The sequence below is a fragment of the Schistocerca gregaria genome, chromosome 2, assembly GCF_023897955.1.
Source record: "Schistocerca gregaria isolate iqSchGreg1 chromosome 2, iqSchGreg1.2, whole genome shotgun sequence".
NCBI classification, from domain to species: Eukaryota; Metazoa; Arthropoda; class Insecta; order Orthoptera; family Acrididae; genus Schistocerca; species Schistocerca gregaria.
The window spans coordinates 759,606,112-759,632,843 of record NC_064921.1 but is presented as its reverse complement, the minus strand read 5'-3'; the positions used below and the strand labels follow the sequence as shown (position 1 = coordinate 759,632,843).

Sequence of the window (26,732 nt, the reverse complement as noted above, 5' to 3'; positions counted from 1 at the left end):
CAGCAATCTCCGTGAGGTTCCATACGCGGGAGCAAACTATGGTATTACTTTGTTTTACCTGGGGACAAGCACGTCTTGAGCTACCCAGTAACGAAATATACATACTTTCATTCAGTACTTGGATGATACGATGAATTTACGACAATGCTACTGGTTACTTTTGTCTAAGCGAGTGTTTCATTCATTTCATGCATTGTTTTCAAATATGAAAGATGTAGGAAATGCGTTCAGTGAAGGGAAAAAATTCATAAAATGTAATGAATAATCTGACATTAAACTTGCTAGCAGATTAAAACTGTGTGCCGGACCGAGACTCGAACTCGGGACCTTCGCTCTTCGCGTGCAAGTGCTCTACCAACTGAGCTACTATCAGCGCACAAGCCGCTGCAGAGTGAAAATCTCATTCTGGAATAATCTGACAGATTGTGAAATAAGACTGTCAACAAGCTGTAAACTTATTTGCAATTATAATTTAGTATCCCAGTATAAATACGTGGAATCAGTTCTGTCACACTAAGCTATGGAAGCACAGGGGAAGTTCCTCAACGTACGTGGACCATCCTAACCAGGATCGCACAGGCCAAATTAAAACAGAAAATGATATGAGCACCTGTTTACATTTCAAGGAAATTATCATAAAGAAAGAGCACTAACACACAACAAACCTACTTAACGACCAAATAAACATTGGAAACCAAACATTACACAAACCATTCAGCACACCGCCTAAACAAACGTATAAAGAACGCCCCCCCCCCTTTCTTTCCCTTCCAGTATCTGTCTCTCTACTACATCTACTTACCCCCTTAACGTCCCCCACATTCTTCATGTCATAACTAACTACCCGTCTCTCCTCTTCCCTACTCCGCGTTCGGTGTTCGTCGATTTGTGGTAGTCTTTAAACACCCCCCCCCCCCCTCCCGCAAAAAAAGCTTTACTCTATACTATTAAGTCCCATGCTACTATTATAGACGATACTTCCTGAAGTGCCCAAAAATCATAAGAAAATGCAGTAACAAAAATTCACACTTCAGCAGTTTGGAAAATAGTAGTTTTTTTACATATAGAACCAAAACCAAAACTGCAAATATGTTTAATTTTAGACCACTGATTTTTGTTAAATGAATAAAACGCATACGTTTAGAGTAAATACACATTTTTAGCAACTGCAGCGTCGGATATTTAAATACCTTATGTGGTGATACAGCACCTACAGAGTTCATGGCCTCAAATATGACATAAAACCTAATTTGATCTCGGTTGTCTTTAGTTTCAGAACATGAACACCACCAACAAATTTCACATTTAATATCTCTGTTGGGAACTTCTCATCTGACAAGGTAACCAGTACAGACGAAAAAAAAAAATTATTCGTCTTTTAAATCCTGCTGTGATGTACATCCACCCTAGCTTTGTCATTGTAGTATGCTTCATTTTCAAACTGTGTACTGATTAACTTAGATAGTAAATCTTCTGACGATTCCTATTGTCCCATTCTCTTATGAGACTCAGATACGCGTGTTTTTTTAATTTATTCCTAGGTCTCTTGTCATTTGCTTCCATTAATTTTTGATCACGTAAACCAGTACAGTGAGGGCCCATGTTCTTTTGGGTTGTGTTACTGGGGAAGCAGTTGTACACCGGTATATTTCATAGCAAATGGCTCACACACAACTTTATTCACGCACTGAAAGTCTAAGATAACATTGTAACCTTACAGCTCAGCCATTCTAGAATTCAAACTTTATACTCAAAGTAGTCCTTTAATTTCACGTAAGTAACATAGCAGTTATGACCTATTTATTTCTTCTCGTTTGAAAATTTTCTGGTAGTCGTGGTGACTAACAGTACGAAGTACTACACGTTGTTGAAGTTTCTATCGGATGTCTCTCTAATAATCCAATTTAACATGGGAATCATTTTGCAAACTAGCGAATCTATAATGTCTGCTTGCTTGTTTACTGCAGTCGAATTAGTGATATGACTGCTTTGACTGTGATAGGATTCTTATTGTTTGGCTTGTTGCGAATAACGAGCTCATTACAGCTGTGCTCTCACAAAGGAGAACGTCTCTCTGTATTGCGTTACGTTTCACTGAATTTGAGTTCTGACAGCGTACAACACATCACCTGCAACATCAGGTCTTCATCGTTATGCTTTTAGTATCTGCAACTTAACATATTATGCTCACTTGATGTTCGTTTTGTGACTACTATGCGCCTACATTCCTTATATGTTTGTACATTATACATCTTTCTTTGCACGAATGTTTCATAATTTCACAATTTTTCACACGAATACATAGAGATAAAATTTTCACGGTATTACACCGAAAACAGTTTGTTAGTTTTTCCGCTTCTTATAGAATACTCCCCCTCCCTCCCCCCCCCCCTCTCCCTCTTGGCCAAGACACTGCAATGAATAATGAAGACAATAGTCAGGGTGCAGAGATCTTCCCACCATTGCACAGTGGAATGCAAGGTGCCTGTAATCCGCCTGTCTTATAGAGATAATATTCTTGGCTTGCATTCTTGGCTTTAATCGGACGCTGAAAGACAATTTATCCTAAACTGCTAAATCAGAAGTTACATCAACGACTGTCATTAACGCACCATTAATCGTGAAAGTGCGTACCAACGGTAAAATTATTACGTGTTCACTCCAACATAAGTCTGCCCCTGAGAGTCTTTAGGAATATGCATTTAATTTCTACAAGTAACTGAACAACCCTAACACACAGGGTAGAATGTTATTAGCTACGTAGATCGAACTGCCCTGAAAACATAATATTATATAGTAATTAATGAGACACTACAGGGTACGTTCCGAAAGTAATGCAATTGAATTTCCCGCGCCGCTCCTAGTAGTCGGAGTGGGAGCGGGCCACATGGAGTAGGTGGGGGGGACGCTAAGCTTTGCCGCGAAACCGGTTTCAGTGCTCTCCGAGCTGTGGAAGCGGCAGGACGTCTGTTATTGTAAACCTCTGCGCGCCGACCGTGTCACGGAAAAAATGGAATCGACGATCGAGCAACGTTACGCGATTAAGTTTTGTGCTAAACTCAACAAATCTTTTGAGGAGACTAACAAAATGATTCGTGAGGCTTACGGGGACTCTGCTCTGTCCTACTCACAAGTTTCGAGGTGGTTAAGGGCCTTTAAGGAAGGCCGGGAAGAGGTTCACGACGAACAACGCTCTGGGCGGCCGTCAACCAGCAAAACCGACAACAATGTGGCTCGTGTGCGACAACTGTTGGACTCTGACCGTCGATTGAGTATCAGGATGGTTGCCAATGAACTGAACTTGTCGTCTACTGTTGTTTTTCGCATTGTTACTGAAGATTTAGCGATGAGGAAAGTGTGCGCCAAGCTCGTGCCCAAGGTGTTGTCAGACGACGAAAAGACCAACCGAGCGGAAATTTCAAGTGAACTTGTGCAATGTGTTGAAATTGAACCTGATTATTTGGACGTCATCACTGGTGATGAAACCTGGGTTTTTGAATACGACCCAGAAACAAAACGCCAAAGCTCTGAGTGGCACACTGATCAGTCCCCCAAGCCCAAAAAGGCAAGAATGAGCAAATCAAAAGTGAAAACAATGCTCATTGTCTTTTTCGACAGCAAAGGAGTGGTCCATAAGGAGTTTGTTCCTCAAGGACAGACAGTTAACGCTGCCTACTACGTGGATGTGCTGGAAAGACTCCGCAAAAGGGTCGTCAGGACGAGAAAGGACATCTCCGCTACCTGGCAACTCCATCACGACAACGCGCCTTGCCACAACGCGCTACGAGTCCGCGAGTTTCTGGCCAAACACCAGGTGCCAACGCTGCCCCCCCCCCCCCCCCCCTATAGTCCTGACCTCGCCCCAGCTGACTTCTTTTTGTTTCCTAGGATTAAGTCAGCCCTGAAAGGAACCCGTTTTTCGTCCATAGACGAGATCCAATCCGCCGTGACGAAGACCTTGCGAGAGGTCCCAGAAGACGCCTTCCAGGGCGCGTACCGGTCATGGCAGAGTCGCTGGAAAAAATGTGTAGAGGCTCAAGGACAGTACTTTGAAGAATTTTAAGGGTTTGTGCAAATCTGTTCAATAAATTACTTTAAAAAAATAATTGCATTACTTTCGGAACGCACCCTGTATATTACCCAGAATGCAAGTTTCACTCTGCAGCGGAGTGTGTGCTAATATGAAACTTCCTGGCAGACTGTAACTGAGCGCCGGACCGAGAAATGGCTCTGAGCACTATGGGACTTGACATCTGAGGTCATCAGTCCCCTAGAACTTAGAACTACTTAAACCTAAGTAACCTAAGGACATCACACATATCCATGCCCGAGGCAGGACTCGAACCTGCAACCGTTGCGGTCGCGTGGTTCCAGACTGAAGCGCCTAGAACCGCTCGGCCACAGCAGCCGGCTGCCAGACCGAAAGTCGAACTCGAGGCCTTTCCCTTTCGCGTGCAAATGCTCTATCGCTGAGCTACCCAAGTGCACGCTCCGCTGCAGAGTGGAAATTTGATTCTGGAAACATCCCCGACATACTATAAGACAATGTATGATAATGTCTATCCTGAATGCACCGAAATCGGTCATATGAACAAAAAAAAAATTTGCATTCAAGACGGTTTTTAAGTAGCATTATCTATCCTGTATGACAACCGCTAGTATAGCTGCCTCCTGCAATGCTATGGAAGCAACTTTAACATCCGTTTCCCTGTCTCGAGATGACTGGGTGTTGTGCCGCCTTTTTCACCCCCCCCCCCCCCCCCCTCGTGGATGAAGGCAATGGCAAAGCACCTCCGCTAGTACGGCGTTGCGGTCTCCCGCATCGTCCCCTATGCTCCACGGCCTATGGGATCTCAATTATCATATGGCGTGGAGGCATGCAGCTCTGTACTGTGTTCCGAGACGATTTGTTGTTGCACGCACATCGTCGATTTCCTAACACATGTTCATGGGACCATTAATCCTTCATTTCCAGCAGGAATATAACCCTGCTCTGTGTCTGTTTCATTACTGTTCACTCTATATAATATAAATTTAAGTTGTCCATAGCTAGTTTTTTATGTTTGGGTGTGAAGGCTAACATAAGGAACTACCGTAGGAATTTTGATATGGTTAACACTAATAGGTAGAATGATTCACAAGGAAAATTTGTGTATGAAATTTATTGGTGAACCCCGCAACGTTTCGCAATTGCTAGACATGTGTAGCAATTGGATATGCGTCCTAATCTGCAGTATCCCTGGGAATTGAGTTAGGACGCAAATTTCGGCTCTTCGTTGTGACTTTTCCCACTCTGAACGTATGGAGCCCTAAATTACAATAAATCATATGGAATATGAATGAAAACGACTGGTTTGTTTTCGAACAGGTTTATACAGTTTTCAAGGATCTGTAAGAATAGTAGCATCAATGACATTATTTCTCGTAGTTTTAATCTGCGAACGAGTAGCATTAAAGAGTTTCAGACGATTCAGATTACAAAGTAGTACACTAATCAGAAGCCAATACGCCGCAAGTACAACGCCTGTTAAAACCTATGACGAGGAAGAAACCAAAACCGCGTACTTTCATAGTGCAGTACAGCATTTTCTTTCCCGCGCGCAGTTTTTAGCATAAACCCTGGACATTGTTGTTTAAAAAAATATAGTGTGATTCAGCTGCCCCTACAGATGTTTTAATCAACACTCTGTGCTACATGTGGCCTTCAAAAACCACGCACGCATATTCCCTAGCCCATAGACGGAAACCATTACTCCCATAGAAAAAATAAACAGAACCTGTTTGTACAAAAATTTAATTTAGTTCAGCTTTGTACTAGGATACGTAAACTGACGGTAGTGGACATTTCGTGAATTTAACAGCATAAAGTAATCAATTACACCGTGTTATTCGTCAGGCTTTCTAACTACGAAACTACTGTGCTTGTAAGGGTTAAGTTTGGATCAAAATGTCAACGTAATTAATTTTAGTGTAACGTTTACAGAAATCTTTCTTCTTTCATTACCCTCACGGGCACGTTTAAATTAATTATATTAATAGCGATTACGCTGGTGGCATAATAACCCAGTCAACAGAGAACAAAATCAATCGAATATCGGTAACAGTGTGTGTAGTCGGAAAGTTTCGTACAGTGTCAGGAGGAAGTGCCACAACATACTAGGAATCAAGACTTGTGAGGGATGAGCGTGGGGGGTCTAGGTGCGTTAGAATGTCACTTTTGTAAGTTTTCTTGAATAACTCAAACCGTGGCCTCCAGCGAAAACCTATCCCAGTACAAAATTTAACTACATTAAATTTTCTACGGGTGGCGTTCAATACGTAATGGAAATATTTTTCTCCTCTCAAAATAGGTTGTTTTTATTCAGGATTCTGATATGTTACATTATTCCCCACTCTTTTGGCTACGATACCCAATTTACCAATATAATCTCCGTTCAATGCGGTGATCATACGGTGATCATACGCCACCTTACTGGAAGAGCCTATGTGTCCGCATGGTACCACTCTAGTTGGTCGACGTGGAACCAACGTCTTGATGCAACAATAATCTTCCCATCATCTACGTACTCCTCCATGTGGAGTGCACCTTTTCACTGGGCCAAACTGAAGGTGCGAGATCCATCTTGTAGGAAGAGCGAAGAAGAACAATCAAATTAAGTTTTGCGAACTCCTCTTGGGTGCGAAGACGTGTGTCATGGAGGTACTGTTCGTTTGTATTTTTGTGGTGACGAACATTTTGCAGCAGTAACAGCAGTGTTCGGTCGGCGGGCTCAAGCAGATCGGAAAGGTTTGCGCGATCTTGTTGCAATGACAGATGCCCCACCCAACGACTCAACAGTCGTTTTGTTCATTGCCGGCTCTCCGTGGATGTTCTGCAAGTGCCTCTGAATATCTGCGATGCTCTGGTTTACCACCAAAAACTATTTAAAACACACCTCGTTACAGACGCCATTTTGAAGGCCAAGTATAGCGCTGCTACCTGTCGGAAGTTCGTGCAACTATAGTGGCTGCGCGAATATTCCACGATGTCCCACAACAAATTTCGCATTTTTTAACCAAAATTGGCCAGGAAATGTGTTACATTACTTACTGAACGTCCCTCGTACGAAAACGTCCTAATGATTTTTCTGCAGGAGTAATTGCTGGGGCATAAAGCGAGAGAATATCAGAATATCGCGCGTAATTTTAAAACGTCAGATGTAACATTGCGAGTTGCACTAAACGTCATCGGCATGGCTACCTAAATCAACCAGCATGTAGTTATGCCCGTGCGAATGTTTCTTAAAGTATTGTTTAAAAATTGAAGTAAACGGTTCAAGAACTTTTCGAGCTTTTTGCTAATAAGTCTTACCCTTTATATATTAGTACACAGTCTAAATAAGGCTACTTTATTGTCAGTTTCGAAAGATGGACTGATTCTCGTGAATGACTGGTGACAAGTCAACTGATATCGACTCATTTCGCCAGCGAGCATCAAATTATATCTATGTCAGGAACAGCTCTTTTATACTTTGCACACGGCGGTGGTCATCTTCAAGTTATAACATTTTTTAAACCATTTTCTGACATTATCTGCCTTTATAGAACTGCATCTGAGAAGATGCCTCACAGAGCCACGTGCATTTTTAGCAGGACGGACCTATTTATATCTTCTGAACAACGACGGTCCTTCCACAGCCTCTGCACAGAAACTGACCCACGATATTTTAAAAGTAGTTTTTATGAGTGCCATCCAATATTCGCTGCGTGAAGGTGAACTGACATCTACAAATGTTATAGAAGTATATTTACACAGTTCAATTTTTAGGAACGAATATGCTACTACATCCCGAAAACTGGGATAAAGTTCATAAAGGCAGTACTTTCGGGTTCTTCCGTGCGTTTGCCAACTATCGCACAAGTTAGTAACTGAAGTCCTTTCTTTACACGCAGGTTCCAAGAAGTATAAGCCTACAACAAGCCTTTGCTCTTATAAAGCAGAACATGGCCTGTTCGAAAGACTTACACAGCGATAAGCCCGTCCGTCGAGACACGAGTACTCAGCAAACAACGAAGCGCTCGATGTTAACGTAAGTACCGGTGGCGAAGGGGGGTGGGGATGGGGCGACTAACCGCTGAGGCAAGTGCGGTGTCATGACGATCCGTAAAACAGAAAGGAAATTGAAGCTTTTATATTTTTATATGTATCCATTTCGTAATTTCAGAAAATAAAGTAGCATGAATACTAAGTCTCGAAAATGGCAAGATATTTCAAAAAGACGGCATCCACTTACTAATATACAGTACGTGATCAAAAGTATCGGGACACTTGGCTGAAAAGGACTTAAAAGTTCGTGTCACTCTCCATCTGTAATACTGAAATTCAATATGGTGTTGACCCACCCTTAGCTTCCACTCTCCCAAGCATAGGTTCAATTAGGTGCTGGAAGGTTTCTTGGGCACTGGCGGCCCATTTTTGACGGAGTGCTGCACTGAGGAGAGGTATCGATGTCCGTCGGTGAGGCCTCGCACAAAGTCGGCGTTTCGATACATCCCAAAAGTGTTCTACAGTATTCAAGTCAGGAATCTGTGCAGGCCAGTCCATTACAGATATGTTACTGTCTTGTAACCTCTCCGCCACAGGCCGTGCATTATGAACAGGTGTTCGATCGTCTTGAAAGAGATAATCGCTATCCCCGAATAGCTCTTCAACAGTGGGAAGCAAGACCGTGTGGGCTTGTGCTGTGATAGTGCCACGCAAAACAATAAGGGATGCAAGCGCCCTCCATGAAAAACACGGCCACACCATCCGAATTTTACTGTTGGAACTACACACGCTGGCAGATGACGTTCACCGGGCATTCGCCATACCCACACCGTGCCATAGGATCGCCATATTGTGTACCGTGATTCGTCACTCCACACAACGTTTTTCCACTGTTCAATCGTCAAATGTTTACGCTCCTTACACCAAGCGAGGCGTCGTTTGACATTTACCGGCGTGACGTGTGGCTTACGAGTAGCCGCTCGACCACGAAATCCAAGTTTCCTCATGTCCTGCCTAACTGTTATAGTACTTGCAGTGGATCCTGATGCAGTTTGGAATTTTTGGATGATGCTCTGGATTGATGTCTGTCTATTACACACTACGACCCTCTTCAACTGTCGGCGGTCTCAGTCAGTCAAAAGACGAGGTCAGCCTGTATGTACGTGTCCCTTCACGTTTCCACTTCATTATCACATCGGAAACAGTGAACCTAGGGATGTTTAGGAGTGTGGAAATCTCGCGTACAGACGTATGACACAAGTGACACCCAATCCTGTTGCATCTCATTCGTTTCAAGTTTGAGTTGCAAGTCCGCCCTTCGTTTCGCAGATCTACAGAAGTGACTGCATATTTTCAGTATCAATCTTTCTACATCCACTTCAAGTTTATCAGAACTCTATTTTTCTGCATTTTGAAGAATATTGACCGGGCAACCAGCTTTGACAATTTTATCATGTTCGGCTAAAAGAAGAAAATTGATGGAATGGTTTCTGCCGTAGTTTACATCAATGTTTTCAGCGGCGAAAGCCGAAACTTTATTTAATAACCATCTTCTCCAATAAGTTAATTACTTCGAAACTTGGTTTGCACAATTATAATTTCATTTTACAAATTCCAGTAGACTGTTTAAACCCTAGTATCATAATCAAAAAATCATAAGCAAATTGGAAATGTTCTATTTTTATTATTTTTACCTGTCGCTATAGAGAAGTATAGTTTTTTTCCCTTGGATGGTCTTCAAAATATTTTTAACATAACCTTTGGCCAATACTTCGCATGCATTAGCTTCCGCTTTTGTTCTTCTGCAACTAAAACTTTGAGCTATTTTTATATCATTGCAGATCCACACCATTGTGTCTAACAGAATGTTTTACCGTGCGATAAACTGATGCGATTTTTGCAGCAGTAATCTTGTGTCTCTGAGGCAGGCTGCGAGAAATTTTAGGTAAGGTACTTTATGCTACTTTGGTCTTACAGTTATGAGAGATTTAGTACATGCATGTTTTACATCAACAATGCCTCCATGAGCACACGAGAAATCTTTATTGCACATGCGACAGTGTGTCTTAAGAGTTTTCTTTTTCTTGGCTTAACCACGAGTAACTAACCACGAGTAACTAACCACGAGTAACTAACCACGAGTAACTAACCACGAGTAACTAACCACGAGTAACTAACCACGAGTAACTAACCACGAGTAACTAACCACGAGTAACTAACCACGAGTAACTAACCACGAGTAACTAACCACGAGTAACTAACCACGAGTAACTAACCACGAGTAACTAACCACGAGTAACTAACCACGAGTAACTAACCACGAGTAACTAACCACGAGTAACTAACCACGAGTAACTAACCACGAGTAACTAAGCAGGAATAATTATTTTCCCAGTTTGGATTGTACTTAGTAAGCCTTTTGACTTTCTTAGAAGGTATTCCTCCATTTCTAGACGAATTCTCTGGGTCACAGTCACGTAAGTCACTCATTCTGTCTATAGTTCTAGAAATAATTCAAAAGCGTAACGCGTTCAACACTCAGCAGTTCTAGCAAAACAATGAACGAAGTTTTAAACTAGAATGACAATCAAGAATGGAATTAAAAATCCTTCCAGAAGTGTTAATATACGTTGACATAGCATTTAAACGCATCAGCAAACGAACGAAAATGTTGAATACAAAATTGTTTTTTGACTGTCTCACTTTCATTCTACAAGACAAATAGAGACGCGACCCGCCGCGCGTTATGGTGGGAATCGCTGAATATCGTCCCCGCCCGGCACTGTCAGACTGATAGCCCAGCTAGTCGTACCTGCATGTGGTACGCGCGTACATAAAAAGTATTTGCAAGCTCTAGAGCGAAAGATTTCGCAATAATAATCTAACATGGTTGAAATATGAGACAGAGACTTTCCCAGCGGATCATTTAAAATCAGGCAGGAAATGCAGGACGTCCCGGGAAATACTGCCCGTCTGGCAACTCTACATTAATCTCGCTGAAATTTTTTCTCTGCTTCAAATCATTTGTCAGGATACGTAATACTGATGTTGGAGGAATTTCCGTGGCTTCAGACAGTTCCTCACACGACGCACTGCGATCATCTTCAAGAGCATCTGTCAAGTTTCACACTTGCTTCATCTGTTGATGTTTTAGGCCTTCCGGGTCTTTGATTATGGTATATGCCTATTTCACAGTCAAGAAAACGATTGACCGAACGTGTAACTATACTACGGTCCACTATAAACTCACCACGAACCTAACGCATTGTGGACTTCCGACAGGTTTTTGCCGCGTAAAGTTTCCATCTTCATGTGCGTGCGGTCTCTGGTCTCCAACAGTCACAGTACTCGAGACCGCTGCATTGTTCATTTCTGTACCTTGCACGTGATTGTTTCTTCGCTGTATACTCTAAAATAAAATTAGCCTCTTCCTCAAGCTCCCAACTACGTCTGATATAATTTACGTTGTTGCATCAAAAAATCCACAATAATACCAACTTGTGCATTATTTATGATATGTACCTCGTACTTATAACGGCGAGTGCACACTTCGATTTTATATCGTGCACATTATAATATTAAATTTGAGGCAGTTTTTTGCTGCTATAGTCGTTAGATCAGTTGCATGAAACTGTTGATCTCTGACGACCGCTCTTTCTATAATGTACTTCTCTGAACTGCAATCTTGAAAGCTATGTTAAACCGATGTACTGCGCACTGAGGTAAGCCCCCACCCCACCCCATCAAAGCCGAACCTCTGATCCGCGCCTGTGTAATAATATACTGGAGAGCAACGCTTGGCAGCACGACGGTACGGTCGTCCAGGCGCGAATTTTTCGATCAGACAATTTCATTGATCAGATGTCCGCAACACATTTGGATTACCACCCCACCAACTCGTGGGTACAGTGATTATCTATCTAACCTGCTCTAAATTTCAATCCGTTTTTGTTTCAGTGACAAGCATGACGAATGAGTTTCTCTTTTATTTATAAGTACTGAGAAAGACAAAGATTTTTTGCACCACACACTGAGACGAAGGAAGGTAACAGCATTTAAGGGGTTGGGACATGGTCGCAGCAAAAATTACTGATTCAGGGAATGAAGGACAAAATTTTCCACCAGGTAATTAAATTCTATGATGGCCATCTGCAAGACCTGAATACAAAAGTGTCTTCAATCGCTTCGCCGTGTCTCGTAACATCGTGGTCGTTTAAAATGGAGCACAAGCTAAGGATGGAGAGAAAGAGCACTTAAGGACTTCTTAAGAAACCTTTAGAAATTCTACATCAGCATACCAGGACGGAGAATATTCTGCATACCCCCTAGTGCACGATTTTAGGATCACACGAGAATATCATTCTGAATGTTCGGTGTTAAAATTTCCAAGCGAAGATCCAAATTCGGGTTTCTAGAGACTCAAAAGTATTTAAGGCGAGGTGTTTTTCTCAAAAGGATACAGCCGATATATGCCCCATACTTGCCCTCCGTCTCCAATGCCCGCGACGATGACATGACAAACTTTAATTTTACTTACCGCATTTCTTTCACCTTGATCAGTCTGGTTTGTTCGATTGGTGAAGTTTTGCAAGTTGTCGTCAGCGCCGTATCAAAAAGAAAATTACTCGTGCTTCTCACCTCCACAAGTAGAAACACTCCTCAAGAGACAACACGAGGCCCTCGCGAAGAGAGGCCGTGGCGCGTACGTCACAGCACGTGACACTGTAGGTCCGAGTACCAGCAGCTGTCTCCGGCGGCGAGCGAGTGACTATTTTAGACGAGCTTCTTAATTCTTGACTGCGTGTTCTCGATAGCACACGACGCAGTTAAGACCTTTAGTGGCTACCTTTCAATTGACTGTTGATTTCCCGTGGGCTCTGCACGGAGCCGAGCGTTTGCTAAGTGTGACGGACAGGCCGACTAGTGTGACGTCACTACTTCGTTGCAGAAACCGTGTATCTCACTGGCCCCGAGACAACAGCGCAACAGCGCTACAGAAGGCAAGTGTGGATTACAGTGGCCTCCAGAACCAGTGACACGCGATCACGTGGCTGCCGGGTTAACAGCTGTCAAAGCAACTAATGCGTACCTGTGCACTCGTCTCCTGCGCAACTATTCCGCTCCATGCACAGCCAGTCGGGTTAATCAACAACCCGGTGATATCAGCATCGTCCTTTGCCATCTAGTCTTTGCATATGAACGTCTGTCATAAGATACCCTTCAGGATGGTTGTTCCAAATATTTTTACTGTAAGTTCAAATACAATTCCAACCAATACATTGTGCAGGTTGACCGAACCGAAATACAACCGTACCGAAAAGCATTTTAACGTAAACTAAATAGCAAAGATATCTCCTGAAGTTTGTTTCCCTGATACCGACCTATCGACTCCCCGTGTATACATTCCTTCTACCTTTCAGTTTTCCCTTATTTGCATAGTACTGGCGTTTCATCTGAACCATTGACATTCATAACGCTCTCTCCTCCTAGAAAATCAAGTATGCACCAGCTGCACCTCTAAATCTTAGCACATGAAGCGGTAGTAAAAATGTGAAGCTCCGAATGGCCATCCAACATGACCCTTTCTCACCCCAGCACAGCATCATAAGGGGTCTCTCACCACAATGTCGTCGTGACTGTAATGGCTGCCAAGTTCCCCCAGTCCAAAGTTTCGCAACTTCTGTATCGCGAATACATGTCGGGTGTGTCGCGAAACTTATGTTCCTCTGTATAACACACAATGATAATGAATGCCCCTAAACTCGTTGCTATAAAGTTGTCTGGTTCAGTTGTTAGATCGATTACTGCTGCTATAATGGCGGATTAACAAGATTTAAGTGAGTTTGAACGTGGTGTTATAATGGGCGCAAGAGCGACTGGACACAGTATCTCCGAGGTAACGATAAAGTGGGGATTTTCCCGTGTGACCATTTCACGAGTGTACAGTGAATATCAGTAATGTGGTAAAACAAACCATCAACATCGGTGCGGCTGGAAAAAGATCCTGCAGGAACGGGACCAACAACGCCTGGAGAGAATCGTTCAACGTGACACAAATGCAACCCTTCTATGAATTACTGCAGATTTCAATACTGGGAGATCAACAAGTGTTAGCGTGCAAACCATTCAATGAAGTATATTCGATCTGGGGGTTCGGAGCCAAAGGCCCACTCGTGTACCCTTCATGACTGCAAGACACGAAGCTTTACGCCACGCCTGGTCCGGTCAACAAAAGGGTGGATGTGTGCAGGTATGGAGACAACCTCGTGAATCCATGGACCCTGCATGTCAGCAGGGGACTATTCAGGCTGGTGGAAGCTCTGTAATGGTGTGGGGCTTTTGCAGGCAATTGCAGGGGGAGTGATACGGGACCCCTGATACGTCTAGATAAGACTCTGATAGGTGACACGTACGTAAGCATCCTGCCTGATCACCTACATTCTTTCATGTCATTCTAACGGACTTCGGAAATTCCAGCAGGACAATGCGACACCCACACGTCCGGAAGTGCTATATATTGGCTCCAGGAGAACTCTTCTGAGGTTAACACTTCCGCTGGCCTCCAAACTTCCCAGACGTGAACATTGTCAAGCATGTCTGGGATTCCTTCCAGCATGCTGTTCAGAAGAGATCTCCACAACCCTCGTACTCTTACGGTTTTATGGACAGCCGGCAGGTTTAATGATGTCAATTCCCACTATCACTACTTCAGACTTTAGTCGAGTCCACGCCAGGTCGTGTTGCGGCGCTTCCGCGTGCCCGCGGGGGACCTACACGACATCAGGCAGGTGTATCAGTTTCTTTGGCTCTTCAGCGTAGTTAGCACATGAGAATCTAGCTAGCCCTCTTCCATCACATAGCAACTGTAGAAGTAAAGACAAAAAGCAAGGATTCCCGGCAGTCAGTAGAAACGTCAATTGTCAAGTGTTACACCGTCCATCCATGATCGATGAACGGGAAGCCATGAGTGAGAGCAACTACAGTCTTAGGAAGTGTTAGTGATCGCGGGTCGAGGAGATGCACGTGCCCTTATGACACTGAAGGAGTTGTGAAACTCCTGAACACGAATCGCCACCATTTGTCCGACTAGAAGACTGGGCTATAGTGCTTAGTTCAGTTGTTAAGATGTGAGCTCGATGCGAAAAGCGTTATCTACTGGAGTTACTTAGTATTCACATCGCAGACTGTAATTATTTGCTGTTAATGGAGACTGGAAACCCAGGGGCAATAATGGAGCTTCAGAACAGTGGTATCCGAAAGAATGTCACGACTTGGGTTATAGGCAGGGCTTACTATAATAGGTACCTGCAACCATAGCCAGTATCAAATTACCAACACCAATGTTAAATTGGACAGAAAAAGTTTGAATATCTTACCTATCCAAAATCTAACCTTTCTTAAGGTGCTTTGAATTCTACACTCAAGAGACAACTTAATTGCATCAGAAAAGGAGCGTTTTAATACGAAACTGACGTTCGAACACATCTGACATTTCACTAAAGTGTTTCTACTACTAACATAGCCGTATTACTTATAGCAACTTGCATGCTCTACCTAAGCTTGAGGCTTAAACCTGCCAATCCTCCGGATCTACGTTTGCACAATATCCCCGTCGAATGACCTGACGCCACAACTAAGATATAGTACAACAAGTGTCAGCCGCTTTTTCAGTAATTCTTCAGCAAGCAAGATACTAGTGTTCAAGTCATCTGTTATATTTCTTCCGGTTCCTTGAATCCCCTCAGTCTCAAAACGGCGTTTTTACCTGAATTAGAAACTTGTAAAAACCCTTCAGGGTGTTTTCCCGGATGCAAGGACTTGGTATACATCTCAAATGGAAGTGCATCACATAATGTCTATTTTTATTCGGTATTTAGCAGGTTTCCTAGGAATATACACAAAAAAGGGACGTTTACCTCTGAAGGTAACCAGTTATTCATCAATTGTGGTGTAACTTACAAGGCTGTATGCATTTCTGCAGTTTTCGTTGAACAAGGTGAATACTTTCCGTATTGCAGCCGTTTTATCCAGTTCCTTACATTGCCCCCTATCATGAATATTATCAAATCTCAAACACCTCGCAAGGAACATAGTAGTGTGAAATATTTGTACTCTTAGTCCCTGTGAAGAAAACAGATCTTGTAAATTCATTTTTGCTGCTCTATAAGAACCAGCAATTTTAGGTAGTCCAGTGAAAGATCGTATTTCTATTACATTTGTTTTCCAGCATCTATTTTTGTTCTTGCAGAAGGCCTATATGCTATCGATATAAAGGTTGGTGCACTCTAATACTGAGCGAATTATTTGCTCATAAATGAACATATCAAAGCATCCTACAACAGTCTTTTAGTCTTTAGCAATTAGTTTGGTACCGGGAAGCTGAGTTACTATATTTTGCTTTCTTGTTCTGATATTATTAGGGTTAGGTGTAGTCATCCATTTAGTTACTTTATCCTTACCAAGCATAAACCTCTCCGGTGTTGTTGGAAAAAAGGAAACCGTATCTTCGCTAGCATCATTATCAGATTGATCACTTGCAGTTGCACGATCGCTTACTTCGCACCGTTCTTCTTCATTGTCATCCGAATATTCAAACTCAAACCTAACAGTCTTCATCTTCATTAAAAAATTCCTCTTTCATATTTAGTTGCACGGTATAAACTAGGTCAATGTAATCTTCTTTTGTTGTTGTGGTCTTCAGTCCTGAGACTGGTTTGATGCAGCTCTCCATGCTAATCTATCCCGTGCAAGCTCCATCTCCCAGTACCTACTGCAACCTACATCCTTCTGAATCTGCTTAGTGTAGTCATCTCTTGGTCTCCCTCTACGATTTTTACCCTCAACGCTGCCCTCCAATGCTAAATTGGTGACCTCTAGATGCCTCAGAACATGTCCTACCAACGGATCCCTTCTTCTAGTCAAGTTGTGCCACAAACTTCTCTTCTCCCAATCCTATTCAATACCTCATTAGTTACGTGGTCTACCCACCTAATCTTCAACATTCTTCTGTAGCACCACATTTCGAAAGCTTCTATTCTCTTCTTGTCCAAAATATTTATTGTCCACGTTTCACTTCCATACATGGCTACACTCCATACAAATACTTTCAGAAATGACTTCCTGACTCTTACATCAATACTCGATGTTAACAAATTTCTATTCTTCAGAAACACTTTCCTTGCCATTGCCAGTCTACATTTTATATCCTCTCTACTTCGACCATCATCAGGTATTTTGCTAGCGAAATAGCAAAACTCCTTTACTGCTTTAATTGTCTCATTTCCTAGTCTAATACCCACAGCATCACCCGAATTAATTCGACTACATTCCATTATCCTCGTTTTGCTTTTGTTGATCATCTTGTATCCTCCTTTCAAGACACTGTCCATTCTGTTCAACTGCTCTTCCAAGTCTTTTGCTGTCTCTAAGGTTCGCTGATGACATTGTAATTCTGTCAGAGATTTTATTTCTTCTCCCTGGATTTTAATACCTACTCCGAACTTTTCTTTTGTTTCCTTTACTGCTTGCTCAATATACATATTGAGCAACATCGTGGATTGGCTACAACCCTGTCTCACTCCCTTCCCAACCACTGCTTCCCTTTCATGCCCCTCGACTCTTATGACTGCCATCTGGTTTCTGTACAAATTGTAAATAGCCTTTCGCTCCCTGTATTTTACCCCTGCCTCCTTCAGAATTTGAAAGAGAGTATTCCAGTCAACATTGCCAAAAGCTTTCTCTAAGTCTAGAAATGCTAGAAACGTAGATTTGCCTTTCCTTGATCTTTCTTCTAAGGTAAGTCGTAAGGTCAGTATTGCCTCACGTGTTCCAACATTTCTACGGAATTTAGTATTTTGCAGCGGTTGCTTATTAAACTGATTGTTCGGTAATTTTCACATCTGTCAACACCTGCTTTCTTTGGGACTGGAATTATTATATTCTTCTTGAAGTCTGAGGGTATTTCGCCTGTCACATCTTGCTCACCAGATGGTAGTGTTTTGTCAGGACTGGCTCTCCCAAAGTCGTCAGTAGTTCTAATGGAATGTTGTCTACTCCGGGGGCCTTGTTTCGACTTAGGTCTTTCAGTGCTCTGTCAAACTCTTCACGCAGTATCGTATCTCCCATTTCGTCTTCATCTACATCCTCTTCCATTTCCATAATATTGTCCTCAAATACATCGCCCTTGTATACACCCTCTATATACTCCTTCCACCTTTCCGCTTTCCCCTCTTTGCTTAGAACTGGGTTGCCATCTGAGCTCTTGATATTCATACAAGTGGTTCTCTTATCTCCAAAGGTCTCTCTAATTTTCCTGTAGGCAGTATATATCTTACCCCTAGTGAGATAAGCCTCTACATCCTTACATTTGTCCTCTAGCTATCCCTGCTTAGCCATTTTGCACTTCCTGTCGATCTCATTTTTGAGACGTTTGTATTCCTTTTTGCCTGCTTCATTTACTGAATTTTTGTATTTTCTCCTTTCATCAATTAAATTCAAATTTTCTTCTGTTACCCAAGGATTTCTACTAGCCCTCGTCTATTTACCTACTTGATCCTCTGGTGCCTTCACTACTTCATCCCTCAGAGCTACTCATTCGTCTTCTACTGTATTTCTTTCCCCTATTCCTGTCAATTGTTCCCATATGCTGTCCCTGAAACTCTGTACAACCTCTGGTTTAGTCAGTTTATCCAGGTCCCATCTCCTTAAATTCCCACCTTTTTGCAGTTTCTTCAGTTTTAATCTACAGGTCATAACCAATAGATTGTGGTCAGAGTCCACATCTGCCCCTGAAGGGATTTTCCAAGTTTCTAATTCAGGTAAAAACGCCGTTTTGAGACTGAGGGGATTCAAGGAACCGGAAGAAATATAACTTGGACACCTGGTTCATAAATCTCTGTCTTACCATTATATAATCTATCTGAAACCCGTCAGAATCTCCAGGATTTTTCCACGTGTACAACTTTCTTTTATGATTCTTGAACCAAGTGTTTGCTATGATTAAGTTGTGCTCTGTGCAAAATTCTACTAGGCGGCTTCCTCTTTCATTTCTTCACACCAATCCATATTCACCTACTATGCTTCCTTCTCTTCCTTTTCCTACTACCGAATTCCAGTCACCCATGACTATTAAATTTTCGTCTCCCTTCAATATCTGAATAATTTCTTTTATTTCATCATACATTTTTTCAATTTCTTCGTCATCTGCAGAGCTAGTTGGCATATAAACTTCTACTACTGTAGTAGGCATGGGATTCGTGTCTATCTTGGCCACTATAATACGTTCACTATGCTGTTTGTAGTAGCTTACCCGCACTCCTATTTTTTTATTCATTGTTAAACCTACTCCTGCATTACCCCTATTTGATTTTGCGTTTATAACCCTGTAGTCACCTGTCCCTCCTGCCACTGAACTTCACTAACTCCCACTATATCTAACTTTAACCTATCCATTTCCCTTTTAAATTTTTCTAACCTACCTGCCCGATTTATCTACGTAACTGCAATTATTTTGGGTCCACCAAACCAAAATCTGGGACTTATTTCTTGAAGGAGGGAGACTGTTGCGTAGCAAATTCGATTCCCGGGTGCGCAATAAATTTTAAAGTTATTACTTGCAACGACGACAGAGAAACAGTTCTGGCTCATACCACGTGTCACAATCGGTATCTGCGGCAGGCCAAGAGTTCTAAGTTGCAGAGGGTAGACGGTAGGAGCGTCGTCGCTCTTTATACACTTGGCACGCCCAGGCGAGCTGTAATCATGAAGCACGAAGTGCGCAGCATGACAGCACCGACAGCGTTACTTGGCTAGCCTTGAACTACAGAACTACGAACATGTAACCTCCATTCTCAGCCATTCCAAGGAATCCTAGTAAGGGCAGAAGGCGTGAATAAAAGTGGAGCGGGCAATAACTGAGACACCACTGTTGTGACACGTCCACCGACGCCCCCGAATAATGGGAGAAAATGACTGCTTTAAATACGACCGTATCTGAAGCCTTGTTGTTAGTGTCTGACCATTCCGTCTCTATTACTGATTCCGACTGAATGACAATATCGCTAGCTACCGATTAACCCGACTGGCGAATCGTGGTGTGCTGCCTGTTACAGAATACAACTTCGTGTTCGAGAACACAGCCAGCCAACTGTAGTGGAACTTAGCCACTAAAAGCTGCCACCGCAAGCTGCATGGCTGCTACGAAAATGGCTGAAAAGATATGAGCGACCTGCACCTTCCCGCGGTGAGGGGCCACACCAAGTGACTGCAAGCTTTCGCCTGAAACCTGTCTGGCGTTACACCAGATGACCGCCGTCTGGCTGAGCGTAGCACCGCCTTACTGGCTGCACCCTGTGTCGCCGATCTGGGTCCTGGTCTTCATGACATCCGTTTAACCTTTAACTGGGGAAGTGAGCATTCATAAGACATGATGTACACTGATCAACACAGGAAGTCGCACTACGAGGTGCATTCAAGTTCAAAGGTCTCCGATGTTTTTTCTAATTAACTACTCACCCGAAATCGACGAAACAGGCGTTACTTCTCGACGTAATCGTCCTGCAGACGTACACATTTTTCACAACGCTGACGCCATGATTCCATGGCAGCGGCGAAGGCTTCTTTAGGAGTCTGTTTTGACCACTGGAAAATCGCTGAGGCAATAGCAGCATGGCTGGTGAATGTGCGGCCACGGAGAGTGTCTTTCATTGTTGGAAAAAGCCAAAAGTCACTAGGAGCCAGGTCAGGTGAGGTGAGTAGGGAGCATGAGGAATCATTTCAAAGTTGTTATCACGAATAAACTGTTACGTAACGTTAGCTCGATGTGCGGGTGAGTTGACTTGGTGAAACACACGCGTAGCCCTTCCCGGACGTTTTTGTTGCAGTGCAGGAAGGAATTTGTTCTTCAAAACATTTTCTCCCGGGTTCGATTCCCGGCGGGGTCAGGGATTTACTCTGCCTCGTGATGGCTGGGTGTTGTGTGCTGTCCTTAGGTTGGTTAGGTTTAAGTAGCTCCAAGTTCAAGGGGACTGATGACCATACATGTTAAGTCCCATAGTGCTCAGAGACATTTGGACATTTTTTTCAAAACATTTTCGTAGGATGCACCTGTTACCGTAGTGCCCTTTGGAACGCAATGGGTAAGGATTACGCCCTCTCTGTCCCTGATCATGGACACCATTTTTTCAGCACTGGCGGTTACCCGAAATTTTTTTGGTGGCGGTGAATCTGTGTGCTTCCATTGAGCTGACTGGCGCTTTGTTTCTGGATTGAAAAATGGCATCCACGTCTCATCCATTGTTACAACCGACGAAAAGAGAGTCCCATTCATGCTCTCGTTGCGCGTCAACATTGCTTGGCAACATGCCACACGGGCAGCCATGTGGTCGTCCGTCAGCATTCGTGGCACCCACCTGGATGACACTTTTCGCATTTTCAGGTCGTCATGCAGGATTGTGTGCACAGAAACCACAGAAATGCCAACTCTGGAGGTGATCTGTTCAACAGTCATTCGGCGATCCCCCAAAACAATTCTCCCCACTTCCTCGATCAAGTCGTCATACCGGCTTGTGCGAGCCCGAGGTTGTTTCGGTTTGTTGTCACACGATGTTCTGCCTTCATTAAACTGTCGCACCCACGAACGCACTTTCGACACATCCACAATTCCATCACCACATGTATCCTTCAACTGTCGATGAATCTCAATTGGTTTCACACCACGCAAATTCAGAAAACGAATGATTGCACGCTGTTCGAGTAAGGAAAACGTCGCGATTTTAAGTATTTAAAACAGTTCTCATTCTCGCCGCTGGCGGTAAAATTCCATCTGCCGTACGGTGCTACCATCTCTGGGACGTATTGACAATGAACGCGGCCTCATTTTAAAACAATGCGCATGTTTCTATCTCTTTTAAGTCCGGAGAAAAAAAAATCGGAGGCCTTAGAACTTGAATGCACCTCATACTAGGTAGGTGGGGTGTTATCAGCACCCCAGCTTTTAAAACTCGTTGTGTACAGTGTTGCCTCACATGGCCGCCACCAGCGCTTCGGAACTAGAAGGGAGAACACTTTAGTGTCGTCCACCATTTTCAAGGAAGTACTGAATCAATACTTTTACAATTACGGAAGAGCGCTTCTTCTCTTGACAGTACGCTCAGCACTTTTCCAGGACTGAGCCATCGGAAGTTTGGGTCATTCTCAATACTGAGCGATAATTATACTAATCGTCTAAGGTTAGGACTTAACGTTTAGGGATGTTAGTTTCATTGCAGAATTTGTAGTGCTCCGTTTTGCTTCAGCGAGCGAAAGCCTACACGAAACGTAATGCCGTTATTGTACAAAGCAACCCTTCTATTCGCATTTGTTCTCGCCAACATTGTGCCTGGTTCTTAGTCGCGCTTTCTCTTAGAGATTAATTCTCGTCTGCGGCTGGCTCTCTCGTGATGAAATTTCTGCCACACCGTCGAGGGCAGTGGCAGCGCAGAATGAAAGCACTGCGGAACTCATTGCCAGAGACAATTGTTCAAGTACCTGCGTACGTCGTGGAGGAGCAAGCAGCGGTTTGAAAATAAAATTTCATTAAAAAATCTCATTAGAAGCTCGCTTAAATATATTTCGTTTTGTAATTAAGCGAACAATATGTTAAAAGATTGCTACCGTAAAATTCAAACATAATGGCGCAGCACGTCCATGATCAAAAGAACGCATGATAGTGTCTGAAGTAGGTTTACTGTCACAAAGCAGGCATGTTTCCTAATGTCCATATTTATAGGTTTATTTTACCTGGCAGGATAAACGCAACGGTTATATCGGCACACTGATTTCTTCAAAAGCAGTATTACATTGCAGATATAGTTGTCAGTCTTAGCTTGGAACAATTGAATATCTAGAAAAAACATTACGCGTCGTACCTAAAAATGTGCGAGATGAAAAGTTAACATCCTCAATGGGGACATCGGTCTGTGCTGAAACTGGCTACCCCCCGTTCTAGGCGCGCAGTCCGGAACCGCGCGACTGCTACGGTCGCAGGTTCGAATCCTGCCTCGGGCATGGATGCGTGTGATGTCCTTCGGTTGGTTAGGTTTAATTAGTTCTAAGTTCTAGGCAACTGATGACCTCAGAAGTTAAGTCGCGTAGTGCTCAGAGCCATTTTTAAAATGTATTCTTATACGTCTTTTTTTGAGCACGTTAAGGGGACCACAACCTAAAAACTAAGAACACCCCTATACCGCAACACCAAATCCTTCGTACTCTATTAGTTCACTAAGCCCAAACCCTACCATCACACTGTCACAGGTTTAGCACAATTCATCGAGCCAAATCCCTTGTTTCCAGTCATCCCCTGTACAGTGCCGACAATCTTATCACCTCCTCAAGCTTTTCTTAGCACTGACTACGGAAATATTTGGCTTCTCTGGAGGTGGAGCTGCTCAATCATTGTGCCCAATTCTTTGTAATTCTCTACGCACATTCACTGTGCTATCTGGACTGTTAATACCACTTTAAATTTTAAGTGTAATTCCTTCCGGCTGTTTCCGCCGTGCACTACTGCCCCTGTCCGTCAACAGATGAGGCCTGCCTGGTCTTTGTTTAACTGTATGTGTTCCTTCGAGTTTCCGCTTTACAAACACATCGCCAACAGTAGACGTGGGCTATTTTAGATTGATGTGACTTCTGAAATTTTCCCGGCGTATTTGTTCTTCTAATAATTTCCGGGTATGCAGCCGGATCCCGTCGACATTCTGCCACGAAATATCGTGGCAGAATGTCGACGGGATCCGGCTGCATACCCGGAAATTATTAGAAGAAAAAAGTATTTTAGATTGGTTGAACTGTTCCTGATGAACTTGTTCTTCGGGTCAAATCTAATGACTAGTCAACGTGCGAAGTCACTGAGATCTTCTGAGCGACCCATTGCTTGATGATATTGTTTCTCTATTGGCAACACAATACTTCGCTTCTTTTTATACTGGCGGGTCCTCACCTCGTGATCAATTTCCTAATATATAGGAGTCGGTTATTTTTGATCAGATAGAGTATAGGCGCCTTCTTTTCAATATCGTTAAAATTTTGTGTTGTTCCATTAACAAGTGTTTTAGTACTAACTGGGTTTCAGTGTATTACGTCGTCAGGTAAGATTCATTGATATTCCGTGATTCTTTTACAAGCGATGATCTGTAAATGTCTGACATTCGTCCCTGTACCGTAGTCCTTAAGGCATGCTCGGTCAGCGGCACTCGACTCTGAGGGGCTAGTTCCAATCCCACATTTTCATCACCAGTATTTGGTCGGCATGAGGAGAAGGAGAGGTAGTGGTGTAAATTTCTCGCCACCCAGACTTTGCCAATGGCGTTTACGAATTTCAAGCCTCTCTGCAGTGTTTCTCAGAACGAGCGCATGCGACGCTGCTGACGGTGATCCTTTCATCGGGTGAGGAGGGGATGTTAAACTTGGCGACAGCTTGCGTACTACTCGAGAGGTGTAAGTTCGGCGTCGACATCGGGTTTCCCTTTCTCCCTTCCCTTCATCCGTAACAACACTAATACAACACTATACTGCATAAGCACTGGACAGTCATCACCACAAAACAGGTACACACGTGACAATTCATAGCAGATCACACTCAAGCAACAGCGGAGGACCTCAACTAGGACCTTGTCCAGGACGGGAATGCAGGGTTTCCGCATCTGAGTACATTATAAATTATAGTGTAAATATTTGCTGTCATTCTTAGTTGCTAGTTCAACGCAGTTTATTAAATAGATGAAAATAACTGTTTGCGCCTGGATTCTATTTTAGTTTTTAACCGAAAGTGACTCACGTAGTTGTTTTCGGCTTCTTGTAGCGTCGACAACGGAATAATTGTTTAACGCATAAATATTTTGGTTTGAGATATGTTGTGTTTCACAGCGACACTTTTTGGTCAATTGAATATTCACATTATTTGCAAGTAAAGGATGCAGCCTGAGCACTTACCGACATCTTCCCTTTTCTTTCAGCTTAGATCTGAAAAGTGAAGTAAATTTTTATATTGCACATTTATTATTATATTATACTGTTAATGTTTACATCGTTATATTAGTTCAGGGATATCATACTTGTGTGTTTTATTATTCTGTTTTCTCTCAATAAGTTCTGTACACCTTATCCCTTATTTTGTAAGATTAGCATTAACACAATTTCCACTTGAATGAAAATTAAAAGAATCAAAAGTTTTCCAGAAGCTTTTGTAGACTGAATCCAGGAATCTTTATTTAACGTTAGCAATTAGCAGATAACGACATCCCAAGGAGGCATCGTACGAAACCATGTACTGTCCAACATTGTAAAATAGCAGTAATGCCACTGTGCTATGGACCACGTCACTACTAGTAGAATAAAGTTAAGGCGACTAACACATATATATTTATTGTATTTTTTACTCTCACATTTGGCCTACAAAGTGAATACATTACGATCAGACTCAGTATCGCTGTATCTATAGAGAAAAGAAGACAAAAGCCGTTTACAAATATTATGAAGGTGATATGGTGTACATGTAGCATCGCTCCCCTCCCTGCCTCTCCCGCCCCGTGTGTGTGTGTGTGTGTGTGTGTGTGTGTGTGTGTGTGTGTGTGTGTGTGTGTCGTTGAGGGGAAGGGGGCAGTACTCCCACCACCATTCATGTCAGCGTGCGGGGTCTGGTCGTTGCCTTCTACCGTGAACACACGTGATCCGCTTAAGGCCGGGCTGTCGCGTTGTGATTGCGCAGATTGTACGTCACAGCAGAGGAGCCTTGCATCGCCTCTGCGAATGAACAAGCTTTTTGCTCTCGCAGCACTGCTTACGTCTGTACTCTATCCTCGCTGCAGATCGCAAGTAACTGACGTCGAGGCCGTATCCTAATGCTTATTGCTATAGTGCGCACGTTCTTAACATTAGTAAGCCAAGTGCGCAGTCACGACTACAACTAACTTTGATTTAAGGGACAGTATCTCCTGGTCATCACTGTTTATCACATGGTTCTCCCTTTAAAATGCAGATACAGTAGAACACCCGAAAAGGAAGTTCCGTTGATGAATCCTGACTTTACTGGGTGCGGACACACTACTCCATGTTATTACTTTGATTAGGAATATGCCCCATCAGAATCTAATCGTGAGGCGAGTCAGAGGCGACAGGTTTTTAGTAAATACGGAGCCGGTTATCAACAACACATCTGACAGCGCTGGATGTGTTCAGCCGATGTATTTGACACCTCTGTCCTTTGTTGATACAGTTATGGCATTTATTTTAGAGTTCTTTGTGTTGCACGAGAGTCTCTTTTCTGTGAGTTTACCTCCTTGTTTACAATGGCCAGATGGCAATGTGCCACACTTACAGGATTTATAATTCTATTATCCATAGATCTGAAGGCGATATGCGGTAGCGTTCTCGCTTCCCACGCCCGGGTTCCCGGGTTCGATTCCCGGCGGGGTCAGGGATTTTCTCTGCCTCGTGATGGCTGGATGTTGTGTGATGTCCTTAGGTTAGTTAGGTTTAGGTAGTTCTAAGTTATAGGGGACTGATGACCATAGATGTTAAGTCCCATAGTGCTCAGAGCCATTTGAACCATTTTTTTTTTTTTAAGGCGATAATATAACTTGGCTGGAACTAGTAATGATATGTATCAAGTGAGATCTGGGCAATAAAACTATTTTGGAAGCCTTTTTACATTGGTATAGAGATCCTT

The 26,732-nt window shown here is 43.0% G+C and overlaps 1 protein-coding gene across 2 annotated transcripts in view; it reads right to left on the bottom strand.

The window, feature by feature from the left end:
* Nucleotides 1-26,732, bottom strand: part of LOC126334969 (uncharacterized) — a 353,885-nt gene that overhangs the window by 207,002 nt on the left and 120,151 nt on the right. The window contains exon 3 of one of the 2 annotated variants that reach the window (XM_049997755.1): nucleotides 24,998-25,027. The exons of the other annotated variant lie outside the window; for it this stretch is intronic. The gene's annotated coding sequence lies outside the window, so the exon portion shown is untranslated. The remainder of the gene's footprint in view (nucleotides 1-24,997; nucleotides 25,028-26,732) is intronic. 2 annotated transcript variants of the gene reach the window in all.